This window comes from Ovis aries, chromosome 3, assembly GCF_016772045.2.
Source record: "Ovis aries strain OAR_USU_Benz2616 breed Rambouillet chromosome 3, ARS-UI_Ramb_v3.0, whole genome shotgun sequence".
Classification (NCBI taxonomy): domain Eukaryota; kingdom Metazoa; phylum Chordata; class Mammalia; order Artiodactyla; family Bovidae; genus Ovis; species Ovis aries.
The window spans coordinates 84,664,694-84,677,709 of NC_056056.1; the positions used below are offsets into that span (position 1 = coordinate 84,664,694).

The window sequence follows — 13,016 nt, forward strand, 5'->3', positions numbered from 1 at the left end:
GATAATGTGAAAGTCCCATCCCTCACCTACTCCATCCTGATTTTCTTTAAATTAAGGCTATTTTTGTTTTTATTTAATCAAGTGTTTCTTTAGGCTTAAATTTTACTAATAAACTCAAAACCCAGCCTGTGGGCTAGATTCAAGGCTGTGTCAGCACAGATGCCAGCTCAGGGCAGCTAAGCTCCCTTCTCAAAGGGACTGGCTTGGCCACATTCCGAAGTTAATGCACTGTCTGCGGCTTGGGGGCGTTTGGCACAATAAAAGGGTCTGAATTCACACCGACTGGGCAGTCCCTCTGGGGAGAAAGAAGGAAATGAAATTCTTTATCACATTCTCAAGTCCATGGAATTCTGGCAAACCACAGACATGGCTATTCAAGATGGAGCTGAATTCAGATAGAACTGGAGATTGGGAATTGATTTCCAGGGACTGATGGAATTTCTTACCCTCTCTTTATTAATATCCAGCACGTTCAGGAGCCTATCCTGAGGCAATTTTGGCCAAGACATCTCAGCTTGCTCTTAGGAATGAATGTAGGCTGAGACGTGGGAAGCGGGGAGAAACTTGCTGAAGAAACACACCACTTCTGCTTCCGAGAGCCAAGGAGAGCAATCCAATCTGCAAAATGCCTGTAATCAGCTTTCTTTCCACCAGCACCTCATAAATCTCCTCGGAATTTTCAAGAAAACCAGGGGCAGAGGTCATGCTGACCATGAGGAGATGCTGTAGGCAAATCAGTTCAGGTGCAGCATTAGGAAAGAAATCAGACGAAGCATAGGAACCACCCAAGAAAGTGGTAAAAGCAGAATGTCCAGGTACCAGCACTGAGGATGTAACCCAGCTCCCCACTGTGACGATGCTGGGTAGTGGGAGAAGCCCAGGAATGGGAAACCAAGCAGCGGGAGCAGTTACCAAATGTCCAGTGGCCAAGTTCTAACTACCTGTCTAGCACCTGTCAGCTGGGGCCTGGCAGGATCTTGCTATGCCTTTCTAGACCTGCGTTCCCCTGTGTGTAAAGTGCACAGAGGGGCAGTTCCGTGGGCTTAGTGCTCTGCTGTCACCACTAGAAATCTTAATAACAAGGAACCCCACATATTTATCTTGCACTGGGTTCCTCAAATTATGTAGCTGGTCATGAAACTAAAAGTGAGATATAAGTGGTTCTGGCTAAATTAATTGATTCATTTATATTATTTTGTTTTAAGCTATCTCTGAATTATACTATGAAATCAGCATGATGACAGAATAGAAACTAGAAAGAGACCACACTTTAAAGTAAACATGCTTTACTGGCAAACGGTGTGATCATCATCAAGAGGCTATTCCAATTAACTGATAAAGTTCACTGAAATCCTCCATGTAGATTAACATTCATAGCAATAAGATGTTGAGTTACATACTAAACCTGCAATTTTATACTGAAGGTAATTTAATCTCCTGCTCTTTCAATGGAGCAGATGCTCATTCTTAACTATAATTCTCATTGGATAATACAACATAGAAAATGCATGGTAGTTTCTAGTGATTTTAGTGATGTTAAGATCAAAGTAATATTCATAATAAAAAGCAAATATTTATTAAAGACTGACTATTGAGTAGGGATCTTGGAGTCTGGGATTTAAGACTTAGTGTTAGGATCAAAATCAGGATTAGTTAGTAGTTAGGATTAGGATTGAAGCTGAAGCTCCAAAACTTTGGCCACCTGATGTGAAGAACTGACTCATTGGAAAAGACCCTGATGCTGGGAAAGACTGAAGACAGGAGGTGAAGAGGATGACAAAAGATGAGATGGTTGGATGGCATTATTGACTCAACGGACACGAGTTTGAGCAAGCTCTGGGAGCTGGTGATGGACAGGGAAGCCTGGCATGCTGCAGTCCACGGGGCCACAGAGTCGGACACGACTGAGTGACTAAATTGAATTGAGGATTAGGGTTAAGGGTTGGGATTAGGATTAAGGCACAGTACCTAATCTGGAGACATAATACACAGAAACCTAGACAAAACTACTGATATATACAAATAAAATATACATACTTGCCCACACAGACACAAACAATAGAGGGGGAGGAGGAAGTTTGGTTACAGGCCAGTGATTCTCAGAATATTTCAGGAGTTCAGGGGAGGGCAATCTCAGAAAGGAGAAGCCAGTCTAAACCATCACGGTTCCCTTAGTGACAACAGGGTGGACCCCATGGTATCCCAGGAGCTGGTTCCAGTTCACGTTTAGGAGTCATCATGAGTCAGTGAACCTGACACCACTTCCTGGGAGGCTCTGGCTAGTCCTATGGAGACACGGAGGTGAACAAGAGGTGGACCTGGCCTCCACACAGCTCCCGCCCAAGAGGACCAGGAACACAGACCCCTCACTGAAGTCGCGCCCGGACCACCAGCCCCGCCCACTGCAGCTCAGTGACAGGAGGACTCAGAGGAGATGTGCCAATAGAACTTTCTTTGAGTTATTGATGAAGACAGTTGAAAAATGAGAAAAATATCCATCAGGGGGATCAAAAGAAGCAATCTTCCATCAGTAGGAATGCACCAGGGAATGGTGAGGTGAGAATGTGACTTTGGGTAGAGACTTGGGTTTTCCTCGTTAGTTGGCTGCCTGGCAGACCCAAGATCTTACCAATCCTGTTTGCTCAAAATGACAGTCACAAAACATAATGTTACCCGACGTTTCCAAAAGCTAAGAAATATGCAGTATCATTTTGCTTTGGCTTTAAGCAACTCTGATTTTTAAAATTCAAAGAGATAAATCACTGAAGGATCCTTGACTTCATAAAATGTCTCACATCAGGATGGCCTTAAAAAGGAAAGTCCTGTAGTAGTACATTCTAGGTAGACTTGACTTCCAAAAAAAGAATTTATATGCAACATGGAAGCAGCCCATCTACTACATAAAAGTCAACTTGAAAGTTGATCCAAGTCATAAAAAGAAAAAAAAATACAGTCATTCTTCACCAAGATTATTCCATTGAGAAATCTGGAAGAGCCATCTAAACAACAATCTTCCTGTCAGTGGCTGTATTATTAGACTGCAGCTTTCCAGTTTCCTGTATGTTGGCAGGAAGCTGATCTCCTGAAGTAATAAGAATAAGACAACGTACACCCATGGGATCCTTTCTTCAGCCCCCTTAAATGTTAATCAGGGCCAGTTTATCTGCACTCAGCCCCTTCCACTGCAGTGAAAAGTCTGATGTAACAGATTGACATGGAAGGGTTTCCAGGAAAATTCTAGAATGGAGTATTTACATGATGATTTGTGAGCACTTAGAAATTGAGACGTGATCACCGGTTTGTATTTTCTTGAGTGGCCATACTAAATTATTGATGAAAGGACGCATGTGAGCCTGGAGGGAGGGTCCTAATCTAGTATCACAGAGCTCTTTACTGCTCAACATTTTATCAGTGTCTAGAATAAACATTTGGAAAGTTCTGTTATCAAAATCATGTAGCACACAAAGCTGGAAGGCTAACGTACTAGGCAGCAGAATCTAGATTTTAAAGTTTCAGTAGTATGGAAGAAAAAAATCAAAACAAGCAAAATACAGTTTATAGGGGATAAATGTTAAATTTTCACATTTAGAATTTTATACAAAGAAAAAAATCTGGCTTGTTGAAAGGTCATGGGACAGAGAACTAGGTGTCTTGACTGGGCAGAGATTTTATATGGGCCCTTAAAGAAATATAGATGTTAGAAACAACAACAAAAAGCTAATGGTTTCTGGGCAGTTAACATTTATTTTCTCCTTGTTTATCAAAGATTCTTATTTTCCTTATACTCTTCTGAACTTTTCCAAATTTTATAGAAGAATATGTTGTTTTTATAAATAGAAAAAAAATTATTGTTACTATTTGAAAATATTCTAATGACTGTCTGTGGAAGTTGGAGCAGGCTGGAACTAGGGGAAATAACTAGTATCCAGTTCATAGTGGAGTGAATTCCCATTTCTGGAAGTGTCCACATAAACACTGGCTGACTACTAAGGTAGTACAGCATTTCTCCATCTACAAAAGATGTATTACGGTAACTGTACTTATCATATGGTTGCAAAGGATTTAATAGGTTCATTCATACCAATGTTTTTAAGACAGTAACAGGCCTGTGCTCAATAAACATTAGCTACTAGTATCTTCCAGGAGGGGCTTCCCTGGTGGCTCAGTAGTAAAGCACCTACCTGCCAGCGCAGGAGATGCGCATTCAATCCTGGGATCGAGAAGATCCCCTGGAGAAGGAAATGGCAACCCACCCCAGTATTCTTGCCTGGGAAACCCCATGGAGAGAGCAGCCCGGCAGGTTACAGTCCATGGGGTCGCAAAAGAATCAGACACGACTTAGCGACAAAACAGCATCTGCCAGGGGTGGTACAGAAAGAATGTCTGCTTCACGTGAGAAATTAAATGATTACCAACGGTTTCTTCCAACTCCATGATCTTACTATTCTAGGTGGGAGATTCTCTCTCCACCCCCAACCCAGATGGCTCTCTCTTATTATCTAAGCCTGAAGTTCTGAACAGAATCCTGATAATAATAGAATTATTGCATGAGAGGAAGTGTCCACAGGAGGACACTGTCCAAAGATTATACAGAATCTCATGAGTTTCCTTACCAATATAGGAAGAAGGCCCAGCAGCGGCACGGACCTGTAAAGCAAAGCCATGGTTGAGTTTCCAATGACTAGACAAAGGATAAGGCATGGATGAGAGAGCCAAAATAAGAGGGAGCCAAAGAAATCACAGAAAACCCAAGTCCATGTCCATTCATTCATTCATCTATTCAACAAACATATTTACCAAGCACCTTCTATGTATTATATATACTAGGCTCTGGGCTGGTTCTAGGCACAGAAAACCAGGCACAGTCCCTATCCTAATGGAGTCTACAGTCAGTGAGAAATGTATTTGAACCAAATAATCACAATAAATATAAAATTATAGCCATGATCATGATATGAAGGAGAAGTACCCAGTGTCATATGGTAGAGATTGGCCCTGGATATAGAGGTCAGGGAGGACAGCTCTGGGGAAGCCACAACTGAGAAAGACTTGAAGAAAGGGGGGAAGTTACAAGTTGAAGAGGGGTGAAGAGCATTCTGGGCACAAAAGCTATAGAGAAAGGGAAACATAACAAGTAAAAGGAAGTGAAAGAAGGCCAGAGTGGCTGGTGTGCAGAAGGCACGGTGGGGCGTGGTTTCAGATAAAGCTGGATAGGTGCAGGGCATGTTAAGAATATTGTGTCCTAAAATAATGGGAAGAAATTCAAGCATTTCAACCATTTTCAGGCTGGGCAGTGGTGGCCATAAAGATCAGATGAAGAAATCACTCTGGATACGTTGTGAGAAGTGAAGGTCAAAATGGCTGCAGACAGACCAATAAAGAGGTTTTTGCAGCAGTCTAAGAGGTGATGGTAGCTCCAGATAGTGGGAAAGGAAGAAGGAACAAGAGAATGGATTTAGGAGATGTTTAGAAGGCAAAATTGAATGTGAAGGGTAAGGCAGAGGGAAGGGTCTTAGAGACTCCAAGATCTGGCCTACTTAACTCTTCAGTGAGATGGGGAACACTGAAGAGATTTGAGGTTGGGGATGGAGATAGAGTTTAAAAATTATAATTCAAAAACACGCATGCACCCTCTGTTCATAGCAGCACGATTCACAGTAACCAAGACACAGAAACAATCTAAATGTCCATCTACAGAGGAATGGATAAGGAAGATGAGGTGCATATACACAATGGAATACTATTCAGCCATAAAAAAACAACGAAATAATGCCATTTGCAGCAACGTGGATGCAACTAGGATTATTATACTAAGTGAAGTAAGTCAGAAAGAGAGAGACAAATGACATGATATCACTTATAGGTGGAATCTAAAATACGATACAAGGCCTTCCCTATTGGCCCAGTTAAGACTCCATGCTTCTAATGCAGGGGGCATGGGTTTAATACCTGTTTGGAGAAGGCAGTGGCACCCCACTTCACTACTCTTGCCTGGAAAATCCCATGGACAGAGGAGCCTGGAAGGCTGCAGTCCATGGGGTCTCTGAGGGGGTCGGACACAGCTGAGCGACTTCATTTTCACTTTTCACTTTCATGCATTGGAGAAGGAAATGGCAACCCACTCCAGTGTTCTTGCCTGGAGAATCCCAGGGACAGGGGAGCCTGGTGGGCTGCCATCTATGGGGTCGCACAGAGTTGGACACGACTGAAGTGATTTAACAGCAGCAGGGGAAGTTCTGCATGCTGTGTGGTATAGCTGGAAAAATAATAATAATAATAATAATAAAAGATACAAATGAACCTATCTATGAAACAGAAACAGACTCACAGAAATAGAGACTAGACTTGCACTTGCCAAGACAAAGACAGGGATGGATTGGGAGTTTGGGATTAACAGATGCAAACTATATAGAATGGATAAATAACAAGGGCCCACTGTGCAGCACAGGGAACTATATTCAATACCCTGCGATACACCATAATGGAAAAGAATATATATACCTTAAACTGAATCATTGCTCTACAGCAGAAACTAACACATTATAAATCGACTCTACTTCCATTTTAAACACTAAAATTAAAAAAAAAAAAAAGAGTTTGGTTTTGGATGTGTTATATTTTCAATATCTGTGAGACTTCCCAAGTAGAAATGTTAAGTAGGAAGTGGATACGTGGGTCTAGAGCTCAGAGGAGAGATCTAGGCTGGGAAAATGTTTCTGGCATGAATAAAATATAGAAGGAGAGAAGAGTATCCAGGAGTGAACCTTGGGTATTTTAATATTTATTAATTTGAGAAGAATATACAAGGCTACAAAAAATGATAGTAAATTAGCTGTCAGAGAAGACAGAGGAGACCAGGAAAGTCTTGTGTTAGTGAAGCCAAGAAAAGACTCTTGACTTCTGGATAAACCATCCCAGGAGGGATAGTGAACAGGACAGATGACTGCTGGGAAGGCAGGGAAAGAGAAAGGACCTCAGCACAAGCTGGTTGGTTTGGTTGATGGCTCAGGAGCCAACCTGACAGGGACCAGAGGAGCGAGTGGGAAGTGAGAAAGAGAGTCCACAAGTATAAATATTCTGTCTAGAAGCGTCTATAAGGGGGAGAAGAAAATGTAATGGTTCGAGAAGAAGGTACAGTTGTGATACGGGTGTCTCCACTCCTCCCACTCCACTCTCAGTGGGAGACTTCAGCACACTTCCAAGGTGATGAGAAGAATCCAATAGAAAAGAGACTGAAAATAAAAGCATGCTGAAAGAACATGCAGCTCCACAGCGGGACAAGAGGCGAAAAAGGACAGCTGACCGGGGACGTGCCTTGTGGCCAGGAAGATGCAGCACGTGGGACTGCCTGGTCACAAGGTGGTCGCAAAACGCAGGACTCTGTTGATGTCATGACAAAGCTGGTGGAGAGGGAACCAGCTGGGATCAAAGCTCCCTGCTGCTCCCTGGTTTAGGCTTCCAAGCAACATGTCTGTGAGAAACTGGTAGGGTTCTACCAAGAAATCTTAGCTCAGGCATCCCAGAGATGGGTTCCTTTGCTCGAATAGAAATAACAGTAGTCCCTGTGGGTGGGAGTCCTCAGGGTCCTCTTCCGAGTTGAAATCCATACCAGTTGTCATCTGAAGAAATGATATCAGGTATGCTTCCTCACTCAGGTCTCAAGTTTATCTCCCAGAAATATAATATTTTGCAGATGAAGAAACTGAGCTGCATCCCTAGCTATGGCTATTCTCCACCTGAACAGAAGACTTTGGAGTTTTCATGAGTCCAGCTTTCCAGTGGTTTCGAAAATGCAGAATACCAGCATGGCAGGAAGCTATTCTCTGAGACAGTGTTTTCAGACACCCACGCCCAGGCCTTATGAAGTCACAGTAGGGAAGGAAACCCAGTTTGTCCCAAGCATCTGCTAGGTGCCAGGCTGTGTGTTGGTCACCTTGGCAGGCATTATCTCATTTAGCCGTCATAACGCTTTCTGACTTCTAGACCTGAGCTTCTACCCAAGATAAGAGAAATCTACTTTGCTACCTTTCCGAGCGCTCCAGGCTGGTTCTTTTACTTCCCTGGTGGCATTCATGTATGGCCTCAGGCTAACCTGGCCTGCCAGGCCTCTGATAAAGTAGATTTTTGAGTTTATAGCAGTACATTTGGAGAAGGCAATGGCACCCTACTCCAGTACTCTTGCCTGGAAAATCCCATGGACAGGGAAGCCTGGTGGGCTGCAGTCCATGGGGTCACTGAGAGTCAGACACAGCTGAGCAACTTCACTTTCACTTTTCCCTTTCATGCATTGGAGAAGGAAATGGCAACCCACTCCAGTGTTCTTGCCTGGAGAATCCCAGGGACGGGGGAGCCTGGTGGGCTGCCGTCTATGAAGTCGCACAGAGTCGGACACGACTGAAGTGACTTAGCAGCAGCAGCAGCAGCAGCAGCAGCACATTTCCTAAGCTTTTCTGTGTTTCTCCCAGCCAACTCAACTGCCAGGAAAGGTCTGTATTTTTATCTCCTCAAATTTCCTTTCTTCCAAGTTGTGTTCCAGACAAATATTTGTGATCACTGCCCAATGAAACCAAAGTACACAAATGTCATGTGCTAATTAAAAAAAAAAAAAAAACAAATGATGAGATGAAGGATTTCTGAGTACTTATCAGAGACCTAATACATTGTTTTTTAAGCCAACAACCCAACCTTATTTACAACTCCCATTGTTAAAGTCTTTTTCATCCCTCAATTGACAGAACCAGGGCAAGCCACTGAGCAGGGCTTCTAGAAGGAAGTGAGGTTCCCAACAAATAGGAGACACATCTCTTCTTTCCATTTCTCAAGGACATATTTCAACTGTCCTTGGCCACTAGGGATCAACTGTTTCCTTGTCACTAGTCACCCTACCATAATTGCAGTATCTCCTATGAGACTATCTCACTATTCAGCTTTTATGTTCTGAATTTCTATTAATTTTTCTTGATATCTTATTTTTCCCAGCTTTATAATCAGATGATATAAGCATAAGCAGAATGCTGACAATTAATCTCAGATTCATAAAATGTGTATGTTAGTCATGCAGTCATATCTGACTATAGCCTGCCAGGCTCCTCTGTCCATGGAATTCTCCAGGCAAGAATACTGGAGTGGGTTGCCATTTCCTCCTTCAGGGGATCTTCCCAATCCAGGGATTGGGACCCAGGGATTGAAGCCAGGTCGCCTGCATTGCAGGTGGATTCTGAACCACCTGGGAAGCCCACAAAAGCAATCACTAAACAGTTTGTTCCTAAGAAACAGCAGCTCCGATCCCGAAGGACACTCCTTCACAGGGCAAACAAACACTCTGTGCCTGTAATCCCAGAGTGCCTTGCGGATTGCTGAAGTGGGTCAGGGATTCCGAAGGCTGCTCTGTTCCCATCTGGGAGGAACTCCTACATCCTTTCCTCTCTAGTCTCTGCCTGCCCCTTACTCCCCACCCTCCCCCACTCCCCACGCTTCCTCCATGTACAAGTGAGAGAGGCTCTCTTCCTCTAAGCTTGCAGCTACGGGTCCCTAACTGAGATCAGTAATGAATCAGTCAATCACAATGTAATGAATACCAGCTGCATGTGACACTAGATTACCTTTCATTACCTCTGTCTGCATAGCTCATTAAGAATGAGGAACATAACACTTTAAAACATGTACTGTAGAAATGCTGAATAATTATGATAATTATTAATAACACATCAGTCTAAGTGGAAATCGGGTTTTACTCAGGTGGATAAAATTACCTTCAGAGAACAATCCATTTATGGAATAAGTGAGTCAGCATCAGATATTTGTATTATTTGCAACAGCAATATTCTTTATTCAGTCTGTAGGTCATACCTGGCATTCAAAGCCTGTTTCTCAAACACAAGGCCCTTGTAAGCTTTTCCTTTTAAATGTACCTGCGGCATTGTCTTTTTCTCTAGAATAATTTTGAGTTAGGGCTTCCCAGGTGGCAGAGGGGTAAAGAATCCTCCTGCCAATGCAGGAGATGCAAGAGACACCCGTCTGATCCCTGGGCGGGAAAGATCCAACGGAGGAGGAAACGGCAACCTGCTCCAGTACTCTTGCCTGGAAAATTCCATGGACAGAGGAGCCTGGTGGGCTACAGTCCATGGGGCTGCAGAGAGTAGGACATGACTGAGCAACCAAGCACACACACACACAGGCTGTTTTTCCAACAAGTGAAGAAACGTTGATATGAATGTGTTGTGTGTTTGATTAGTTTCTTCCTCTCTTTAGTGAGCATGTGTTGCAGGCTTGCTATGCTTCAGGCGTTAGGCCAGGCACTGAGCTTTCAGTGTGAGCAAGACACACCCATGCCCACAAGTACCTCACAGTTTAGCAGGTACCTACCCAAATTATATTAATAGTGACTGTTACTGGTACCATGACAGACTTCTGTGAAGTCACAGTAAGGCCCCAAAAGCCACTACAGTGGGTTCTACCTATGAAAGACTTTACAGAAAAGATAGAAAACAACCACTTGGCAAAAAATGCATGCCATTTCAGATTCACATTCAAGCATTTCGTTAGTATGTGACTAACCTCTCTAAAAAGCAGAGACATTACTTTGCCAACAAAGGTCCATCTAGTCAAGGCTATGGTTTTTCCAGTGGTCATGTATGGATGTGAGAGTTGGACTGTGAACAAAGCTGAGCACCAAAGAATTGATGCTTTTGAACTGTGGCGTTGGAGAAGACTCTTGAGAGTCCCTTGGACTGCAAGGAGATGCAACCAGTCTGTCCTAAAGGAGATCAGTCCTGGGTGTTCATTGGAGGGACTGATATTGAAGCTGAAACTCCAATACTTTCTTTGGCCAGTTGATGTGGAGAGCTGACTCACTTGAAAAGACTCTGATGCTGGGAAAGATTGAGGGCAGGAGAAGAAGGGGACAACAGAGGATGAGATGGTTGGATGGCATCACCGACTCAATGGACATGGGTTTGGGTGGACTCTGGGAGTTGGTGATGGACAGGGAGGCCTGGTGTGCTGCAGTTCATGGAGTTGCAAAGACTCAGTCATGAGTGAGCGACTGAACTGAACTGAACCTCTCTAAACACAAAAGTATTTGTTATTTCTGGCAGTAATGATAATTAAGCTTAGGAACTGCGGTGTTGGCTCTATCCATATATGCGATGTTTTTTAACTGAGGTTTGTGGTTTGTATGTTCTTCTATAGAACAATCCACAGTTGCTGTCAAACTGTTCTATTCTCAGCTGGCTGATCTTCAAGCAAAGCAACAGTTTCAACCCATTCTGCAAAAATCTTCTGACCCAGTACGTACTAAAGCTGCACATCCTAGAGTAGGGACTTCACTATTTAAATATATATCTGGTGAAACTTAAGCTCTGAAGTTTAGTTAATAGTTTGGTATCAGTGTTAATGTCTTCATTTGGAAAATTGCACTTGGTTTGTAGAGATGTTAAAATTGGGAAACTCAGGTATATACAGCAAAGCTCTGTACCAGCTCAACAACTTTTCAGTAAATTTAAAATTAGTTCAAAATAAAAAGTAAATAAATACATGTGTGCATGTGCGGGTATATATGGGCTTCCCAGGTGGCACTAGTGGTAAGGAATCCACCTGCTGATGCAGGAGATGCAAAAGACGCCGGTTCAATGCCTGGGTCAGCAAGATCCCCAGAGAAGGAAGTGGGAACCTGCTCCAGTGTTCTTGCCTGGAAAACTCCATGGACAGAGGAGATTGGCAGGCTACAGTCCATGGGGCTGCTCAGTCAGACATGACTGAGCAAGCAAGCACACACACACACACCTGGATACATTAACATTTTTATGAGACCAATGCTACAGAAAGTGTGTCCCACAAATTCTTTTTTTTTGAGAGGGGGGGGGGCTTTGAGTCACCCATCCATGGAGTCTTTTCTGCCAGCAGTTTCTTTTATTTCCATGAAGATTTTGTTTACAAAATGCAACTTATGTATAAAGTACAGTTTTTAACATCCACCTTTTTTTTTCTTTACTTTCTTTTAAACTATAGTTGATTTACAATGTTGTGTTAGTTTCAGGTATACAACAAAGTAATTCAGTTATATATATATTTATATACAAAAGAATATATATAATATGTATTATGTATGTGTGTGTGCTCAGTCACTAAATTGTGTCTGACTGAGCTCACGGACTGTAGCCTGCCAGGTTCCTCTGTCTACGGAATTTTTTAGGCAAGAATACTGGACTGGTTTGCCATTTCCTCCTCCAGGGAATCTTCCCAACCCAGGAATTAAATGCTGATCTCCTGCATCTCCGGAATTGGCAGGCAAATTCTTTACCACTGAGCCACCTGAGAAACACTTATTATATACACATATAAGAATATATTTTTTCAGATTATTTTTCCATTATAGGTTATAATAGAATATTGAATATCATTCCCTGTGCTATACAGTAGGGCCTTGTTATTTATCTGCTTTATATATAGATATGTACAGTGTGTATCTGTTAATCCAAAATTCCTAATTTATCCCTCTCCTCCTCAATATCAAAGAAATAAGCAACCCAATCAAAAATAGGCAGAAGACCTAAATAGACATTTCTCCAAAGACAAACAGATGGTTAACAGGCACATGAAAAGATACTCAACATTGCTGATTATTAGAGAAATGCAAATCAAAACTACAATAACATATAACCTCACACTGGTCAGGATGGCCATCATCAAAAAGTACAAATAGTAAATGTTGAAGAGGGTGTGGAGAAAAGGAACCTTCCTATACTGTTCGTGGGAATGTAAACTGGTACAGCCACTATGGAGAACAATATGAAGGTTCCTTAAAAAACAAAAAATAGAGTTACCATATGATCCAGCAATCCCACTCCTGGGCATATATCTGGAGAAGGTCATAATTCAAAAAGATACATGCACCTTAATGTTTATTGCAGCACTGTTTACAATAGCCAAGACATGGAAGCAATCTAAATGTCCATCTACAGATGAGTGGGTCAAGATGTATATTTATGTACAGTGGAATAATACTCAGCTGTAAA

At 42.5% G+C, this 13,016-nt stretch overlaps 1 protein-coding gene across 1 annotated transcript in view; it reads right to left on the reverse strand.

Moving 5' to 3' along the window:
* TMEM178A (transmembrane protein 178A) overlaps positions 1 to 13,016 on the reverse strand; it is a 294,367-nt gene that overhangs the window by 192,131 nt on the left and 89,220 nt on the right. The gene's annotated exons all lie outside the window — the stretch shown is intronic.